General features: G+C 51.1%; 1 protein-coding gene across 1 annotated transcript in view; it reads left to right on the forward strand.

Annotated features, from left to right (window-relative positions):
• The first annotated feature begins 11,076 nt into the window (after positions 1-11,076).
• The window catches only part of NDNF (neuron derived neurotrophic factor), a 73,372-nt gene continuing 66,214 nt past the window's right edge, over positions 11,077-18,234 (forward strand). The window contains exon 1 of the mRNA XM_086962219.1: positions 11,077-11,343. The gene's annotated coding sequence lies outside the window, so the exon portion shown is untranslated. The remainder of the gene's footprint in view (positions 11,344-18,234) is intronic.

Consider the following 18,234-nt stretch of genomic DNA (forward strand, 5'->3'; position numbering starts at 1 on the left):
AGCGTAAACGTGGCTCATCCCTGCAACCTATTTACAACGTGACGCATCTAGGCAGATGCGTCATGTTGTAAAGCCCTGCGCCACATGTGGGCGTTCCGGCGCAGGGTGGGCATTCTGGGGCAGGTGCGCCTCGCAAAAGTGGCTGAGTGAAATCTACAAGATTTCACTCAGTCACTTTTAGGCCAATGCTGCGTCAAAACCCTGCGCCTGCTTGAAGCAGGCGTAAGGCTTGATGCAGCATTGGACAGATAGGGCACCCCCGAGCCTTGCTGGAGCTGCGTCACGCTTGCGACGCAACTCCAGCAATGCATCACCTTTAAGGCACAGATGCGTCACGCATCTGTGCCGTTTTTGCCCCATGGTGCGCCGCATTGTAAATGCGGCGCACCATGGGTGGCGGAGCTGCGGCGCACAATAACTGGTGCATCCCTGGGGATGCGCCAGTTATTGTAAATCTGCCCCTGAGTGTTTAGGGGGATATTATGGAGGATCGAGAGATTGGTTAGGATGTGATTCAGGCCCTGTATTATAATGGCGACTTTGTTTTCAATATGTGTGAGGCAGCGGCCCATCTCTTTTTGATGGGAGGTGGGTTGCTTCTGGGTAGGGTCTCCTCAGCGCGGAGAAGAACTGACAGTGTTGTGTTGTCTTCTGGTGGTAGTTAAGTTGTCAGTTTGGATTATGGGATAGGGCGTAGGATGAGGGGGGTTGTGTTGTGGTAGTTGTTTTTTCTTGCAGGAGGATATAGGCCGGTGATTGGGAGACTTGGGGTGTGTATTGAGGTCGCCCGGTAGTGTCTGGGGGGTTCTGCCAGGGGGTTGTTCTAGAGGGTGGACTAGGGCAGGAGGAGGCGCCGTGTACTTGGTAGTGGAGGAATTGGAGAGGGTTAGAGGTGGAGCGTAGGTGATTGTGATAGCGGGAGGCGGAATAGGGAGGGTGTTCAGTTTGGGTGACTGGTTGCCCGGGTGGACGGGGAGCATTGGGAGGGGGAGCTGTGCGTGGGTGTTGTTGGTGCGTAGCAAAGGGAAGAGGAGATCAAAAGCCTCAAGGTTGGCATTGTTGGCTTGGATCATGACTGTGCCTTTGGAGTAGATGGTCATCGAGGTGATCCGGTAGTCTGGCAGGTGGTTGGGGATGTAGAATGATAATATGCAGCTATGGGGCGTCTTGGTGGTTTTGGTAATTTGGAGTTTTGCTCTCAGGGTGGAGTTCCAATTGCCGGGCTTTTCTGTGTGAAAGATGAGGTCCATTTTTACTTGCCCTTTAGCGGAACAATGATATATGTCAGCAAAAAGGGATTCAGGGAATTGCCTGATCAGTTTGTGTTTGAGGTTTTTTTTCATTTTGGGTGAGAGGTTGGAGGGGAGGGTGATCGAGAAGGAGTTCGGGCCATGCCGCTTTATGTAGGGTGAGGAGAGGGGGTTGGTGGAGGTTGTCGTGGTAGAAGGCACTATAACTAAGATGTTAGTGTGGCTAGAACCTTTTGTGCTAGGTTTATTCTAGTAATACAGCGGACAGGACGGGTTGTGGCTACGGACAGGACTGTTAGCAGTGTCAGATCACTCTATATGTAATGGGTTGGTTGGCTGCTGAAACACGGTCTTGAGGGTCAGGGGGAGATTGGGAACAGGGTAGTTAGAGTCAGCTTAGTTTCTGGAGGGGAGTAGGGCAGTACTGGTGACCATTGCGTTAGGGAATTAATGAGCTTGCCCTCTGGACAGTGCCTCGTCAGTCGGGTAGCATGAAGAGGTGGGGCTACGATATGTCCGAGGAGAGAGTAATAACTATGTAAGGGGTCCCTGTAGTATTTAAGAGGGGAGGGTTCCCAGGAGTGAGGTGGATGGGAGGCAGTCAGGGTGAGGGGGCTCAGCGGCGCCTCAGGATGGGGTGAAGATCCAAGAAGGTCTTAGTGTGTTATTAGGTTACCTTAGAGTCAGCTTGTAGATCTATGGAGCCTATTGGGAGTCTGGGGTCACTTGAGCAAAGATCTGATAGTTCTCCAATGAGACTGAGGCGGCCATCTATTGGTCAGGCATTGCAGGACTTTGCCCTAGGTTCAGTCTAGTTGTCTGAGGTCTCCACTTCAGCAGAAACACGATCGAGGTGGGTCGTAGCTCACATGGGCTCACAGCAGGGTGTCGCAGAATTGACTGCAGCCCTAACATTGTGTTTTTTGGGTTTTTTTTTAATCGGGCTGTCTTGACTATGTGGCGATTTTCGGGACAGGCAGAAGGGAGCCTGTGAACAGCTCGAACTCCAATTCCATATTGGGGTCACTGTAGTTCCCGATTAGGGGAAGTGATTTGTGGATATTCTGGGGGGGCTCTTGGGAGTCTACTACGCAGTGGCAGGGATTTGCCCGTGCCTGCATCTTTTGTTTTCAATTCCTTCTTTGGCCCCAGTCTGAGTAAACAGCCATTTTGGGGTCCGGCGTATGTAGAGCACAGGAACAGTTTGCGCTCTGATTCAATAAGGAACTTCCTGATGTCCGGGTGCGGGAGGCGGGCTTCTGGGCTCAAAGGAGGTCTAGAGTTGCCTGTGCCCACTTCAGGGTGCCGCTTATGGTTTGTAGTTGAGGTTTTTTTTAAAGATCGGTCCTGACTCGACCACCATTTTGGGGTCAGGTGTTGCTGAGTGAGGTATAAACTTGCGCTTCTTTTTCCAACATAGACTCTAGATGCCCCGGTGGGGGAGCAGGAGAGAGAGGCGGTCTGAGGACATCACGGGGGGGCTTTGTGAGTCCTTGTGCGATGTCAGAGAGTTTACTTGCGAGTGTATTCTTCAGTTCTAGCTAAGTGGCCATTTTCGGGTCAGCAGGTTGCGGCGCAATGGGGTATTTAGTGCTCCGATTCAGCAAGGAATCAACTAAGTGAGAGGCCAGGGGCGGGAGGCAGTCTCCAGAACTTGCGGGAGGAAGCGACTCACCTAAGCCTACTTTAGGATCTCCCCAGAGGGGTTGCGGACAAGAGTTTTGATATGGGCAATCCTGGCTGAGCCTCCATTTTAAAGTCAGGCGTAGCGCTCCGTGTTACAGCAGATTCTTCAGATGGCCAGGAGTTGGGGGCAGCTCGGGTCCGGGGCCGTCAGCGCTCCTGTTGGTACTCCTGCGGTTCTGAGAAGGGGTGTCCTGGGGTCGAGTGAGGACTGGGAGGTGCCGTTCACCATTGAGGCATCAGTTTCCATACCAGGGGGTGTTGCGGCAGTGAACCTCGTCTTCACATACTCGATTCAGGCTTATCCAACTAGGGAGTTGATCCAGTGAGTACTCGATCTTCGTTACAGGGGATGATGGGGAGGCTACCACCAATACCACCACCAATATGACCGCCACCAATACCACAACCACTAATACCACCACCAACACTACCACCACCACCACTACTACCACCACCAATACCACTACTACCACCACCACCAATACAACACCAATACTACCACCACCACAAGTACCACCACCACCAATACCATCACCACTAATACCATTAACAATACCACCACCACCAATAGCATCACCACCACAAATATCACCACCAATACCAATGCCCCCACCAATACCAATACCACCACCAATGCCAATAATACCACCACCAATACCACCACCAATACCATCCCACCACAATACCATCACCACAAATACCACCACCCCCACCAATACCACTCCCACAAATACTGATACCACCACTACCAAAAATACCACCACCACCACCAATAATACCACCACCAATACCAATACCCCCACCAATACTACCAATACCACCACCACCAATACCACAACCACTACTAGTACCACCACCACCACCAATACCACCACAAACACCAATACCACCACCACCAATAATACTACCACCGCCTATATCACCAGCACCAGTACCACCACCACCAATATCACCACCACTACCAATACCACCACTACCAATACCCCCATCAATACCAATACCCCACCAATACCAATACCACCACCAATACCCACACCACAAATACCACCACCACCAATACCTCCAGCACCAATTCCCCCCACCACCAATACCACTACTAGCAATACAACCACCACCATCACTAATACTACCAATACCACCACCACCAAAACCAGTACCACAACCAGTAATACCAATACCACACCACAAAATACCAATATCACCACCACCAATATCACCACCACCAATACCACCATTACCAATACCACCGTCACAAATACCAATACCACCACCACCACCAATAATACCACCACCACCAATACCACTACCACCAATAACACCACCACCAATACCACCACCACCAATACTAATACCACCACAATAAATACCACCACCTAACCCACCACCAATAACACCACCACCAATCCCACGATCAATACCGCCACCACCACCAATACAACCACCACCAATACCACCATCAATATCACCACCACCAAGACCACTACCAATACTACCATCAATACCGCCACACTAATACCAATACCACCACCACCACAACCAATACCACCACCAATACCAGTACCACCATCACCAATACTACCACCACAAATACCAATACCCCCACCAATACAACCACCAATATCACCACCACCAATATCACCACTACAACCACTACCAATACCACCACCACCCATACTAATACCACCATCAATATCAATACCACCACCACCAATACCAATACCATCAACACCACAAATATCAATACCACCACCAATATCGCCACCACCACCAATACCACCGCTATGACCAATGCCACCACCAACAATATCACTAACTCCAATACCACCACCACCTATACTAATACCACCATCAATACTAATACCACCACCACCAATACTACAACCACCAATACCGCTAATAGTAATTCCACCACCACCAATACCAATACCACCAACACCACGGCCAATAGCCATACAACCACCAATACCAATACCACTGCCACCACCAATACCACCTCCACCACCAAAACCCCCACCACCACCATTATCCCACCACCAATACCAGTACCACCACCACCAATACCAATATCACCAACACCAATAACGTCACGACTACCACTGTTCCTTCTGAGCCGCGACAGTGTCACCATAGAGCGAAAGGTGTTTGAGTGCCTTGTTAGTGTTTATAGCTCAGATCATATGTAACGCTCACTTCACACTTTGTGTTTGTGTAATTTACAACACTTATACATCTTCTTCACTGCATTATGTATCACTACTTTGAATAGGTGCCAGGCAGGTCTCTTGCCCTGATATTTACAATCTAACAAGCAGGCCAGAAGGCCCTTTATTGCAATGCAAGAGGTCTCGCAGTTGTGAGAGTTTAAGCTGTTAATATTGTAAATGACAATGCCTTTTATTTAGGTTTTAAAATCCAAACCATAAATAAAAGGCATTGTCATTTACAATGCTAATAGCTCAAACTCGCGTGAATGCGAGACCTATTGCATTGCAAATGCTTGTCTTTTAGATGGGCCGTTTGTGGGTTGCCTATTTAGTAGATGCACATTGCACACGCCTCGTGTTAGCAATGTACAAGACAAGGGAGTGAGTGGGTGACAATGAGGAGGCAAGTTCTGTATTTAATAAATATTGGTTACAAAAAAGTGAGATACAAACGGCCATTATTCGCCTCACTTTAAATGTTCTCTGAAATCTATTGCCTTTTTAATAATAGAACCTAAAAGCACTCTGACTTGGGGGAATCGTTTTTAGAAGGCCGATCTAAATGGAAAACTTGAAATGTTGTTGACCGCGTTTCGTGCCTTTCCCTGACTGCCGCTAGATGGCACCATTGCTTTACTGTCTTTCAATATGTCTCGCTAGTCATCATTTTGGGACTTCGGGCAACTTTATAGGTGGCAGTAAGGAATGACTACAGTGCCTTGAACATTTAAAGTTCCACAGCATATTTCTCTTTTCTTGATACTTCTCGAACTTTAAAGGGACTGTGATGACAGGAGAGGAGGCAAAAGTGAATATGGAAAGAGGAAAGGTAGGATGGATAACGTTACTTACAAATTCATATTTAGAGAAATCGTCTAAAAACGGATTCTATATGTTAAAATGCGACGCTTGAATGCAGAACGGTTGTCATTGATAGCTGGGCTCAGTGTAGAGTGTTTAGGGCAGAAAGTATACTGTTCAATGCAAGACGTTGAAGGGAGCATATATATATAAATAATGGTGGCACCATAGTGGAACTGTTAGGAGCCAGGGGTGAATGGATTATTTTCTTTCTAAAATGAGCTTAATAGGGCCTGTTTTAGAGAGCGGTCCATATGTTGTAATAATAACACACACCGCATGCCGCATATTTCCTGGTTTAAACCCGTGCAGAGATTAAAAGTCTGGGAAATCGTTTAATGGGTCACGGACAGAGTAAACAGTTTGTGACAACTCGAGACAGGCAGTGTCAACAGAAGGGCAGTAAAGAACACACAAGTGTGCCCAGGGAAAGGAAGATCAAGCGGCGTGTATCGCTGCCCTGAAGGGTCGGCCTGATTTACACCCCGCGGACGGACGGGAGCCGATCGCTTCACTTTGCTCTGATTTGCTACCGGCCTGCTGCACGCTTGATGTGGAAATGAGCAGATCCGCGGGAGGGGGGGCCACACGGGCCGGCCAGGGGGTGTAATTGATTCTGGGGCCTGAGACAACAGAGCGCAATTTGTTTTGAGCCTGGGTGGCAAAGCGACGCCTTCTGCAGGGTGAGACGGGGAGGCGGGGCGGGGGTGGAGGGGTGATATTGGTACTTGATGCGGGTGATGTCAGTCGTTTAGTGCGTGTGTCGCAAAGTGCGTGCGTGGATGTTTGACGAGATCATTGTGTAACTCTTTCTTTTGAATGAGACACAACATGCTTATGACAGAAGTACATATTACTCTTCTGCATAAGTCAGCTACACTGCATGTGAGAGAGTGTGTGACGCGTCACAGAACTTCAAATTGTACGTATTTGCATAGTATTAGGATGTGGTGTTAGAATGTGGGGAGATATGGCAAAGGGCGTATTTGGGGAAATAGGCACAGTGATGTTTAGCTGTATTAAATTGGTGTGCTTATGTCCTTTCCGAGAAAGAGCCCTTCCGGACAACAAGCACATACGTACAAGTACGGAGACAAGAAAGATAGAGCGAAAAGAAGAGAAGGAACGAAGATGGTGAGGAAAGGGGAAAGTGGGGAGGAGGTGAGGTGGGGAGCTAGAAGGGGGAAGGAAGGAGAGAATCGGGAGCTAGAAAAATTCGAGGAAAATTACTTCATATCATTTTTTCCACATAGTTATATTTTATTTTCATTGCAACGGATCTTTCTGTGAGGTATGTGGGTGCTCCTGTTTTACAAGGAGTGGGTGTATACGAAGTCATTCACTTGCGTCAGTTTAAATGTTAGGTCGCCGGGGGCTGGAGCCTTGGGGGCGGCTTTGAAACCCGGGAGCGCCGGGGAAGCCGCTCTCACTTTCACCGAGGTTAATTGCAACAGGCACAGAGAGGCTAAAATGAGGAGGGCGGGGGAGTGAAGGTGGAGAGAAAGCGCATAGAAAGGGAGAAGAGAAGAAGAGAGAGAGAGGATGGATTGATGGAAAGAGAGAGATTGCGTGCAGAGACGAAGGGAGCAGGGCTGGTTGGATCAGTTTTGCCAGGGCTGCCTCTGGTTCCCATGTCGGCCCTGATTACTCATTGTGCGTATGGTTTAATTGATGCAAAATGTACTTGTCTGTTGCGTTCTTTTCTTTTAAGTCAAGGTGGTGTTGGTTTGGCTGGACAACTACTGCTTTATTTCTAAAACTTTTTTAAAAAATCGGAAATCCATGCACACATTATATGTAACGTTGTTGGTTCGAATTGCTGCAAATTAGCTATCAACAAGAATTCTAGTTAAAAAGTAATGCCGTGAATATACAAGAGCAATCCGTGGCGGACGTCAAAAGACATGGACAGTCCAGCGCGTCGGGCGCTCCGCTTTAAAGGTGGACACTCCGGGCCGCAGGGCTGGTCAGCAAACCGCGCTTCCAACCCGGGGGTCCCGGACTGGAATATTCGTGCATGAAATTTACCGTCACAAGGTAGGGCTACACTGGCCGTGTACAAGCAATATAGAGTATTATTAATAATAATCGATATCATTAAATCAATATTGTTGACACTGCTATCATCAAAGTGTTTTCCCGTTGAATTAAACTTTTTCGCTCCCAGTACCGTGTTTTCAGGCTCCACGCTTTGCGAAAAAAGAACTCGTAACCCACAATAAAAAAAAGAAAAACAATCATCGAAAATAAAAACCCGTCTCCCCTCACAGATATGCAAAAACCCCGAAGCGCCCTGACAGGTCCAGTGAGACGGTGTTTTGTTGGCGGGCCACAGACCCGTCCGTCGGCAGCCCCGCGTTTAGTTCCCACAGCTCTCTGTGCGTTGATCAGTCGTGATAATACGGTAGAAGCGGGCGTGGGAATCAGGGTCGTAAGTCTCAAACACATGCGCAGCTGCAGGCCTGTGCGGTGCCCTGCCCGCCACACCACACAAACTGCCTTCATCACTTCGTCGGGCGAAATATGAACGGAGAGATAGATAACCAGCCCGCCCGCTGCCCCTTTCTGATACTTGGCGCTTTAATTCGCTCCCCACCCCTCCACCCAAAACCAGGGAGGTGCGTCTGCGGAATCTTCACCCTACTGTGTTTCTGTAGGGTCAGGCTACGATAATAAGTTTATTGTGCAAAATATTAAGCGGAGGGTCGTTAACACCCCTACTCTCCCGCGGTTGCAGCGGGGAAATGATTCTTTGAGGTGGCAGAGGCGTGATCAGGGTGTGTGGCGCCCTCTCAACACCCAGTGCCTTCTCTGTTACGGTTGGAGCTCAGAAGTGCCATCCTCAGGGGAGCAGGGTGAGGGGATGCTGGGGTCACTGAATACCTTGGCCAGGACGGAGCCTCGTTTAGTTCATCTTTTCCTCTCTGCCGCATTCCGCCTCCAAGTACAGCCCGGCATTCACTCTCACAAACAATTCTTTCCCCTTAGACCAAAGGTCAAGGTAGAAGGACCCTCGGGTGGGCAGAGACAGCCTGTTCAACAGGAGAGGGGTCGCGGGGATGCTGCAGTGGAAGATTCTTGTAGTCACGGGTTACTCACTACTTCACCAGATCTTCTAATCAAGGGCTGGGGCGCGTCAGGGGAGCGGCTGGTGGCCCAAGCGCAAGCGGCTAAATGTAAACCTTTTTACATCAGGGATAAGAAAACACTATCGTTAGCTTGCGCGAGAGACGTCCACCGAGAAAATATGAGAAGCAGACGGTCCCTCACCACAGATGAAATATGTAGAAAAAGGTATGTGTTCATCAGTGGAGTCTGAGAGGAAAGTAGCCCTTCTGTGACATCTCTGGGGTAGAATACAGGAGTGCGAGGGTACTGCCTGGCAAGTTCTTTGGCAATTAGACCGTATGTGGGGCGCTTCCAGGAGCTGTCCTGTCCTTGGCGGTATCGTTTTATTATTTATTTTTTATAATGTCTCCAGTATAGATGCGCTGCGCACTTCTTGTGTGACGGCGTGAATACATATATTGTATTCTGCTCACATATACCATGCTCTTTTCCCAGTTCTATGCGTCACCACTTCGTTTTAGGATTCCTAGTACTGCCTCAAAGGGGGTAGGTTAAGTATAATGTTATGTTTCCTAAATGCGAGACTCGCCCTCTGTTTGCGATGCGAGTTCAAGCGCTATCGAGGTTTATTCTTCGTATGTTGTTTTTTTCGTGCGTGGCTGACAGGATACACCGAGTCCCCTTGCAGGGCACCAGGGAAAGCCTCGGCTCTTTTCATGCCTCAGACTTGGTTCTCAAGAAGGACACATAAGAGCCGAGTCCTCATATCCACAGCTCAAGCACTGCTTCAAGGACCACTCACTGGTGTTACAACACGCCCACGGTCACACCTTGCGCTTGCTTCTTCGTGAGACTCCACTCGAAAGTGCACAGGGCTCTCAACGCATAAGAGTCGCCTGCACCTCTCGCTTCACTCGCTTAATGCTGATGAACTTCAGGGGTCTGCGAATCTGAACACTTTTGTCCCTGTCCCCTTTCTGACAGGCTCTCTCTGCCTGTCACACGGGACTGTCCTACCGGGGACTTGTGTGCAAAGTTTCTGAGCTGCGGGGTTTACCTGTCAAACCGAGCTGTGCCACTTAGTAGCGCTACAAGCGCGCAGCGCCTGACGGGGCACATCTTCCCCGCCCATCTCGCCTCTCTTTAGGCACCAGACCCACTGCTCTCAGACATCATTTGTATGCAGCTCTCGTATGCATCTGCGATTCTTTTTTTTCTCAAGCGCGGGGTGCAAGTAAGCTAGCAGTGTGTGTCCTCAACCGCTCTGGGGATCAGAAAACACTCTTCCAAACATCAAACAGGGATCACGCAACTACTCGAGGTCAGCTTTCTGATGACCTACAAAATCTCGCAGACTGGCCTACTCACTTCTCCTCTTTCTTTCGTCTTACTTCGGTTACGTTCCTTCCTTTCCTTTCTCACCTCGATCCCCTCTCCACGTCGTCCCCTCCCCCCTCCACTCGTTGCCCTGCACGTATTTTCTCTAACCACCCCTCTCATTCCTCGCCATCATGTGTCTCTCCCGGGCCCCTTCTCACACAGACTTCTGTTCCACTCAGCTGTGTCTGATCCATGCTGCTTGCTCACCCGACACCCGCCAGATTTTGCCCTCACTCTAATCCATTATGTGTGGTCTTTGGCATCTCTGTCCCACTTCTTCAACTCTGGTGCACTTCTTAGCCCCACGTATGTGTCGCTGCTACATCCTGCATGCTCTATAGCCTCCCTGCCAAGGCTCTCTTAACTTTTCCCTCAGTTTGCCCCAACCCACTCGCTGTTCCTCCCTTACACACTCCATCACTCCTGCCGCCATACTTCGGCTTTTATTGGTCACGGGGCGGGGCCACGGTGGTGGAGGTGCGTGCGGCCGCGGATTGGCTGCTTTTCCTTGTCCCGCACCACCTGATTGGTGCGCGGAGTGGCAGCGCCTGTGGGTGCAGGGGAGGGGGCGGCTCTGCACTGATGCCTCTATTGACATCCAGCGTTTGGCGTTTCCCCTCCACAGATTCACAGAGGGACAGCAGCCGGCAAACACAGCCCAGCCTTAGATAGACCCCGTGCCTCCTGGCTGACAGGGAGCCCCGCCTGCAGTGTCACCCAGAAGCCGCCCCCAGGGAGCCAACACTGAGCAGGGCGACAGCCACCCCCGCACCCTCAGCCTCTCTGCTCTGGAAACTTCAATTGAGACGGGCTCAGAGAAGCAGAGGTGACATCTTCTGGGACTTTCACGGATACGAGGAGCGTGGCAGTGACAGGAGGGCGCAGACTGTGAGGTAAGGCTCCCCTGGGTCCACTCACTGACACTCTCTAGGACCACTCCTCTACTCCTGCACTCGGCACCCATCCTTTACCTGTCTTCACACATCATGAACTGTTCGCTACTATACTACCCTCTCGAACTCAGTCAGCACCCCTCCCGCCCCTATCTGTTCCCCTCCTGTGTCTGCGTCTACAGTCACTACTTGCTCCTTCTACCCCACTCTTTCTTTGATGAGTTTCTGGTGTCTGCTGCGCTCCTGGGTTAGCTGCTCACGGCCCGCGTGCTCCCTCCCTAGCTGCTCGTGCTGAGCTCTCCTTTCTTAGCTCCTCTGTGCGCACACAATGTGCTGTGCCTCGGTTCTTTACCTGCACTTTCCAACTGCTCTTTTTCTAGCTGCCCTCGCGCTGTGTGCTTATGCGACAACGAATTAACACAAGGGGCGCTCCCACGTCAACTGCTCTGTGCGTTCCTGTCCTACCTTTCATAAATGTTCATGAATCATGCTAAGTGGGCTTCCGCTCTTGCGACTGGTGGTCTGTGTGCTTCCTACCACCGTAGTTGTTTTTCCTGTCGCTGCTCATACAATGTGTGGTTCCACTTTAGCTGTTCATGTATGCACCTATCCCAGTTGTTTATGCGCCTGGTAGCTGCCCAGTCTACGTGTGCCCCTACGTTACCTGTTCTTGCGCAGTGTACCCCTAGAAGTTAGCGCCACCCCCCTCCCAACTCTATCTTCACTTGCTCTCCACTTCCACTCCCCTGCAGCCCGTTAGAGACCTAGTCTCCCCCCCCCCCCAACCTGCTCCTCTTGTACCTCTGAGTTTTGAGAATGAGAATACTCAAAAGGTGCGAATTTCCCCCATGATCTCGGATGCTTTGTGTCTCTCGGGGTGGGACGGGACTCTTTTTCCCGCTGCCCCTGTGCCTTTCTGTCTCAATGGAGATGACCGCTCGGGATCCCTGCCTGGAGGGTGCACTTCGCTGAGCTCACTAGCATCTCCGTGCCACCAGGGTCTTAGTAATAATACCCCCCAGGCACAGTTTTTAGGTACTGTATTATGTAGCGCCCACTCTATTTGTTAGACGTTTTATTTTCTTTAAAACTGCAGGTGCTTTAAAGTATTCCTTTCCTGGTAGCAACGACTATTCTCTGTGAGTTCCTTTACTTTTTATGGACGTGGACTTTAAATATGCAATACTTGCGTTATCGAAGAATACGGGCTTCGGTGTAACCCCCTCCACCTCCATGCTCAGATGTCATCGTTTTCTACCTCTTCTATCCTCGCCTGGATCCTCTGTCGGTTGCAGGGCCCTGGTATCCACCCTAGCAACCCCCACTCCCCCTTTCTGTAGTATACTCGCTCGAGCGCTCGTCCAGACGCGTGTCCCACAGCTCTCTGCGCTGTACCCATTTTAACCTTACGTCACCAACACACAAGCAGTTCCTGCACATACCTGTGTTTGATCTGCTTTGACACAGCAGAGTGAAGGGCTCCCTGCTTGTTTGGGTGCCAGCAGCATGTTGGTCCCCATGTGTGCTTCGGCGCCAGCAGCTTGTTGGGCCCCCTATGATCTTGGCTATCAGCAATGTGCCAGCGGGCTCTCTGCTAGCTTGGGTGTCTACAGTTTGTTTGTCCATGGGCTCCCTGCTTGCTTGGGTATCAGCAGTGTGTCCATGTGTTCCCTGCTTGCTTGGGTGTCAGCAGTGTGTTCGCAGACTCCCTGCTTTCTTGTGTGTCAGCAGTGTGGCTGTGGGCTCCCTGCTTGCTTGGGTGTCAGCAGTGTGGCTGTGGGCTCCCTGCTTGCTTGGGTGTCAGCAGCATGTTGGTCCCCATGTGTGCTTCGGCGCCAGCAGCTTGTTGGGCCCCCTATGATCTTGGCTATCAGCAATGTGCCAGCGGGCTCTCTGCCAGCTTGGGTGTCTACAGTGTGTCCATGGGCTCCCTGCTTGGGTGTCAGCAGTGTGTTCGCAGGCTCCCTGCTTTCTTGTGTGTCAGCAGTGTGGCTGTGGGCTCCCTGCTTGCTTGGGTGTCAGCAGTGTGGCTGTGGGCTCCCTGCTTGCTTGGGTGTCTGTCAGTAGTGTGTCTGTGGGCTCCCTCCCTGCTTGGGTGTCAGCAGTGTGTCTGTGGGGTCCCTGCTTGCTTGGGCGTCAGGACTGTGTCTGTGAGGTCCCTGCTTGTTTGTGTGTCATCAGTGTATCCGCGGGTTCTCTGCTTGCTTGGGTGTCAGCAGTGTGTCTGCAGGCTCTCTGCTTGATGGGGTGTCAGCAGTGTGTCCGTGGGTTCTCTGCTTGCTCAGGTGTCAGCCGTGTGTTCGCGGGCTCTGCTTCCTCAGTTGTCAGCACTCTGTCTGTGGGTTCTCTGCTTGCTTGGGTGTCAGCAGTGTGTCTGTGGGCTTTCTGCTTGCTTGGGTGTCAGTGGGCTCTCTGCTTGCTTGGGTGTCAGCAGTATGTCTGTGGGCTCTCTGTTTGTTAGGGTGTCAGCAGTGTTTCCATGTACACCCTGTTTGCCAGACTGTCAGCAGACTGTCAGGCTCCTTGTGTCTAGGTGTCAGCAGTGTGTCCGCGGGCTCCCTGCTTGTTTGAATGTCCTCAGTGTGTCTGCGTGCTCTCTGCTTGCTCGGGTGTCAGCCATGTGTTTGTGGGCTCTCTGCTTGCTCTGGTGTAAGCACTCTGTCTGTGGGCTCTCTGCTTGCTCGGGTGTCAGCAGTATGTCCGTGGGCTCTCTGCTTGTTCAGGTGTCAGCCGTGTGTTCGCGGGCTCTGTGATTGCTCGGGTGTCAGCACTGTGTCTGTGGGTTCTCTGCTTGTTTGGGTGTTAGCAGTGTATCTGCGGACTCTCTGCTTGCTCGGGTGTCAGCACTGTGTCTATGGGTTCTCTGCTTGCTTGGGTGTCAGCAGTTTGTCCGTGGGCTTTCTGCTTGCTTGGGTGTCAGCAGCATGTCTGTGGGCTCTCTGTTAGGGTGTCAGCATTGTTTCCATGCACACCCTGTTTGCCAGAGTGTCAGCAGCATGTCAGGCTCCTTGTGTCTAGGTGTCAGCAGTGTGTCTGTGGGCTCCCTGCTTGTTTGGGTGTCCACAGTGTGTCCACGTGCTCTCTGCTTGCTCGGGTGTCAGCCATGTGTCTGTGGGCTCTCTGCTTGCTCTGGTGTAAGCACTCTGTCTGAGGGCTCTCTGCTTGCTTGGGTGTCAGCAGTGTGTCTGTGGGCTCTCTGCTTGCTCAGGTGTTAGCCTTGTGTTCGTGGGCTCTGTACTTGCACGGGTGTCAGCGCTGTGTCTTTGGGTTCTCTGCTTGTTTGGGTGTCAGCAGTGTGTCTACGGGCTCTCTGCTTGCTCGGGTGTAAGCACTGTGTCCGTGCAGCCCGAGTTTGCCTCTGCTGTGCCTCTTTAGGATTCCAGGAGCGTGTAGATCTGGCCAGTAGGCTGCTGGAAAAGCTCGTGTTAGGATTGCATTACTGTCGTGTTCCAGGCTCTGTGCAGTTGGTGTTTAGTGCTTCTGGTTGTAGCAGTGTGTCAGGCTCCTTAGTTATATTTTAGTGTATCTGGTGGTAGTACTGCTGCAGACTGTGCAGTTGAGTTGGTACATCCGGTTGCAGCAGTGTGGCAGACTTCTTAGTTTGTTCTTAGTATAACTTGTGGTAGTAGTGTTTCAGGCTGTGCAGTTGATTGTGTATCTGGTGACAGACACGTGGTAGGCTGTGTAGCTGGTCGTTAGTCTACCTGGTGGCAGTGTTGTTCAGGCTGTGCAGTTGTTGTTTTTTAACTAATGTATCTGGTGGCAGCAGTGTGCCAGGCTGTGCAGTCGGTTGTTAGTGTGTCTGGTGGCAGTAGAGTGTCAGGGCTGTGCACTTGACTGTTGGCATATCTGGTGGAAACAGTGTCAGAAGCAGGCGTGCTTGTTCAGTGCATGTGTCAAGGGGGTTTCTTACTAATTGTTAGGTTCAACGATTTACTGTTCTGTTCTTATTTATGTCTGCTGGGTATGTGTGTCAGGCTCTGGGTTTTCTGTGCAGCGTTTGCTAAAATCTGATGAGAACTCTGTTCTACATACAGGGATTTTATATGCTATTATGGTCTCCTGGCTGCACTGTGACTAACTCAGTGTCTGGGTGTGCTGTGCCTGTTTTCTGAATGCATGTTTTGCTTCTACACGCTATTCAGGCCTGAGGGGGCAGTGCCTCCGACTGATAGATTGATTGTCACGCATTCAGTGGTTCACTGGCTGCAGTGAGTTTGGAAGGGTTTGTTGGAAGGATTTAGTGGTCGTGCCATGGCTGTTAGGGTCCGTGTGAGAAGTTGGCCTGATAGGTAGTGTTTCCAATTCTGGAACCACTGGTTATCAGTCCAAACAAACCCCAAAGATGTCAGGTTGTAAGTCAACCTTGTAGACAAGCTATCCTAGTGGTAGCATGGACTAAGCAGCCTTAAAGGCTTAACTTAAGAGGTCGTGTTAAGCGAGCTTGTTTTACCACATACAATCCTGTAATCAAATGAAAGGACACCACACAAGTATATATTATAAAAATATATGTATTTATTTCTAAATTACTCCCCAGTACTCTTTATGAGGAAAGGGGCACAAGCGTTAAATCAAAAGCACTGTTACACATATAAAGTTGCACGTTTATGGATGAGGGCGGGTGGCCACTCAGACCATATATCAAAAAAGTGGTATAAGTAACACTTTACGAACAATGGTTAGGCCTAGGGCCTAGAGATTCGCTGGGAGCAGTCAGGACAAGCAATGAAGAAGTCGGGAGTAGCCCACAGGAGACGGGTGCAGCACGGAAAGTGCGGCGCGCACCAATGCACTGTCAATGGTGCGTAAAAGTCAATAAAAGTGAATAAAAAGATACTTCCGCTGAACCTAGGAACACAAAACTTTAGACACAGACCCTAGAGGTGTGTACCAGTGTAAAGACACCGGCGTTGCAAAGTTACCTCACCCACAGGCCGTGGGTGCACAGGGTCGAAGTGGCGTCGGGTTCTGTCACGCAGGTTCTGGGTGCTTGGAGCTGTTGCAGCTGCAGGCGCTGTGAAGCAGAAGTGTCCGGTGCGATCCAAGGGTGGATCGATGTAGAAAAGTACCTGAAAGCAGAGGGGACAGAGTCTGGGTCACTCAGCAGTGACCAGGGTGGAACCAGGACGGAACCAGGCAATGTCGGGCGCAATCAGGCAGTTGTCGATAGGCTTCTCTCCGCTGTCACGTGGGCTCTGGGGCATCTGCGACGTCCAGGAGCGGGTCACGATCTGTCCCACGTAGGCTCTCGCCGTCAGCACCGTCGGCTTGAAGATTGTAGCAAACAGCACTTGGCAAAAGCAATCCACGCGGAACCGGGAGATTGCTTATCACTCGAACCAGGAGGGTCAGAGTGGGTGCTCCTTTTTACAGGAGCTGGTGCAGATCTGGAGCAACCAGAAAAGCAAGTCGGATTTCAAAGTTCATCGGCACAGGGGCCACAAGCCAGCTGGCAAGTGACCGGGCCAACGCGTCGAGCGCACACAAGCAGAAGGGCCCCACGCAGCACTCAGCGAGTGTGGAGGGGTGAGCTTTGGTGCAAGTGGAGCTCGGGGCTGGGGCTTCTCAAACCCTGGTGTACAGCTTCGAGGGTCACTCGGGGGCCGCACGGTCAGCGTCTCGTGGCCTTTTCAAGATGGCGTGCCCCACGCTTCCGGTCGCCTCCACGGGTCTCAGCTCTGCAGGGACTGTGGATCGGGCAGGTAGAAGGCAGGCAAGCTTGATCTCGTCGATCTCTGTCGCTCGAGTTCCGGCGGGAACTGCAACAAAGCAAGGGTCGAGGGCTGGATGGTGCCTGTTTGCACAGGGTGGTCACTCCTTGACCACAAGGGAGATTCTTCAGTCTTCTCACGTCGTGTAGAAAGTCGAAGGGTCCAGATTTCGTTTCTTATGTTTCTTCAGGATGATCTGAGGTCCGTTGGGACTGCTCCCCCTCTTATTCGAATCTAGGGGGTTGGACATCCTGCTAGGTCCCCTCCTATGGGTGGGACCCAGGAAGGGGGTGGTTACACCCCTCTCCTTTGATCCTGGCCGCGCTGGGACAGGGGCTGGGAGGCCCCAGAACCGGTTTGGCCGGATCCTGCAAGGGGCAGCCTTGTGCTCCCCAGGCAGTGTCTGGTTTCATTGAAACCTCCCTACTCCAATCCACTATCTCCTGTCTGGGGTGGTTTGACACCGCCCTGTGACAGGAAACTCTTTGTCCAGGCCTCCTCTGCCGGGTTTCGGTCAGCAGCAGGAGGTCAGACCCGTGTCTGTGGCAGGGGCATCCATTTTGTGGATCTGAGGCTCATGTTAAATCAACCGCGTTTCAGTAAAGTAACATGTCTTCTCCCTCTAGAAGGGTGGAATGCTACCCCCGTCGCCAGAACTGGCGAGGGGGTAGTATTCCAATTCGTATGACACCTTACACGACATGTTTTGATAAAGCCAAACCAAAGTTGCTATATAACCGCGAGGATTATAAGGCGCTTAAGAGTATATGGTATGGCATTATCCCGGATCAGCTTAGGGAGTTGTTCCCGACAGCTGCAGACAGGCTCAGCTCATGCCAGAGCACTATCTCACATAAAACCACACACTCTGCCTCCAGGATTGATGAGGCCATCCATAGGAGTGGCTTACAGGCTATATAAGTGTCCAGATATAGGTTTAGATATAGGTATACTATATCTAAGCAAGGGGTGATTACACCCACTTGCCCCAGCTGAGTGATCAGCCAGTTGTGTCAATTTAAGAACCAGCCAGGGGTGGCAAAAGCTATGCTGCAGCCCCTGGTAGGCCTTGGATGTACCTATGCCCTGGGCACCTATAGTGCTCTGTACAGGGGCTGATAAGGTGACCCAAGCCAATCTAGTTATGCACCTAGGGTACATGGAATCCATTTTACAG

This window comes from Lissotriton vulgaris, chromosome 3_1 (genome assembly GCF_964263255.1).
Source record: "Lissotriton vulgaris chromosome 3_1, aLisVul1.2, whole genome shotgun sequence".
Classification (NCBI taxonomy): Eukaryota; Metazoa; Chordata; class Amphibia; order Caudata; family Salamandridae; genus Lissotriton; species Lissotriton vulgaris.